The sequence below is a fragment of the Galeopterus variegatus genome, unplaced genomic scaffold (assembly GCF_000696425.1).
Source record: "Galeopterus variegatus unplaced genomic scaffold, G_variegatus-3.0.2 Scaffold3913, whole genome shotgun sequence".
NCBI lineage: Eukaryota > Metazoa > Chordata > Mammalia > Dermoptera > Cynocephalidae > Galeopterus > Galeopterus variegatus.
The window spans coordinates 71,205-73,286 of NW_007730024.1; positions in this window are offsets into that span (position 1 = coordinate 71,205).

Sequence of the window (2,082 nt, forward strand, 5' to 3'; positions counted from 1 at the left end):
GGGGGGGGGGGGGCGCGGGGGCACCCCCGAGGGCGGCGAGCCCGTTGCCGGTCCCGGTCCGGTACGGGGGCGACACTGAGGGTTGCAATCCGTTGCCGGACACGGAAAAAGACAAAAAAAAAAAGGAATGTATGCTAAAATCAAACTGTTGTTAATAAAACCACTTAATTGCCTTACTAAAATGTCATCTGGCTTGTTTCACTAAAAGTTACCAGTGTATATTGTTAAACTATAACCCCATCTTTGTTCTCTTCCTGTAACTTCCTGGTCTGGAAAATAAATGCAGGAAAAAAAACCGAATTTGGTGTTAATTTCCCAAAAAAGGAATGGCTCTCGCTTAAGCGTCCCAAAGGGAGATTAACCACTTTGGGGCCTCTCACTGCTCAATAAAAAAAAAGGGGGCTTTAAGTAATCCTTTCATCTCCATCACCCAGGGGAAGTGGGGTAACAAATCCATGGGGGATAAAGCAATGCAAAGCAACAAAATGGTGTCCCGTGTGAGGACGTTCTCCACAGATCAGAGACAGACCTGCCAAGCATTAGAGAGGAAACGGATGTCCGTTCATCCCAGCAAGGGAGTCCCTAATAAGAGAAATGCATCTTGGTAAGAGAATCACAGGTGGCTTTCAATTAGTGACTGCACACCTGCGGCAGGTCAAAGTTAGGCTTTTTCAACCCCGGAGATATATTTTTTGTTTTCTTTACTTTTAAAATATGGATTATTCATTAACAAAAGGGGAAACTGAACATACATTACAACTCCAATGTCTCCTTAAAGCAGCAGGCCGTAAGTAACTAAATGGCAGCTTGTAAAACTGTTAATGGATATTAAACAACCATGTCCTTGATACCTCAAGAACGGGAGCCTTAACATAAAAATTTGGGAACAAATTGGTCACTGGTTAATTATGCAATGGGTCTTGTTAAGGCTTCCCACCTAACAACTAAAAATCTATGTCAAGGCACTCTAAAACCTATCCAAAACCTTAACAAAAAACTAAAACATGTTTATGTCACCAAAAAAAAAAAAACTTAATCTTTGCCAGTAACTAAGTATACTTTAAATTAAACAATTTAAAGTAAAAAAAGTTAATAGTTCTTTACAGTGTTGGTATTGTTTAAGCATGTTTTCTTTCTTATTTGCATAGTGCTTCTCTCCTCTCTTAAAAGCAGTGGTTCTTTTCTTTTCTTTTTTTTTAAAGAGATGACTGGTAAGGGGATCTTAATCCTTGACTTGGTGTTGTTAGCACCATGCTCTCACAAGTGAGCTAACCAGCCATCCCTATATAGGAATCCGAACCTGTGGCCTTGGTGTTACCAGCACCACACTCTCCCGAGGGAGCCACAGGCCGGCCCTATAAGCAGTGGTTCTTTTCTTAAGTGCATGTGCTACTCTTTTTCTCTGAAAACTTGGGGGTTTTATAAAAAAAAAGCAGCCATGGCGCCAACCAACCCCCTTTTGGGTCTACTGCTCTCCTAAAAACCTCAAGAGTCAAATGGTTTTATCTCTAATAGGTGGCTCAGCTGTTAAGCTCAGTAACCCATTTAATAAACAAAAACTAAACTAAAATCTACTTGTTTAACTACATGGTCTCAAATTTTCTGGCATCTTAAACAAACTTCTAAATTTTCTTCTAGTCTCATCTGTGTATTTCTTCACAAAATTCTATGGTAAAATGTTATACTCTCTTCTTAAAAAAAAAATCTTCCCTGCATCTTCTTAAAAAGGTTTGCATACTTTGTTTTACAGTGTAAACTTGTTATCTTGCTTTGGGCAAAGTAAAGCCTCACCAATAAGTCTTTTAAAAAAAACAATCTAAACCTAACTGTCTTTTTTACTAGTAAACTTTTTTACATCTTAAATAAAACCTATAAAATCTTTGTTCTTATTGTTTATGTCTGCATATATGCCTATGTAAAATATATATTATGTTTATATGTTCACGTCTGTTTGTGTAACTGTTTTATGTGCAAGGTACCAAATTGGCTTATAATTAATGCATGCTCATTAAATAAAAAAGTATGCTTTTCAAGTTCACGTAACTTAAATCTTCTAAAGTTTTTTTTTTTTTTTTTTTTTTT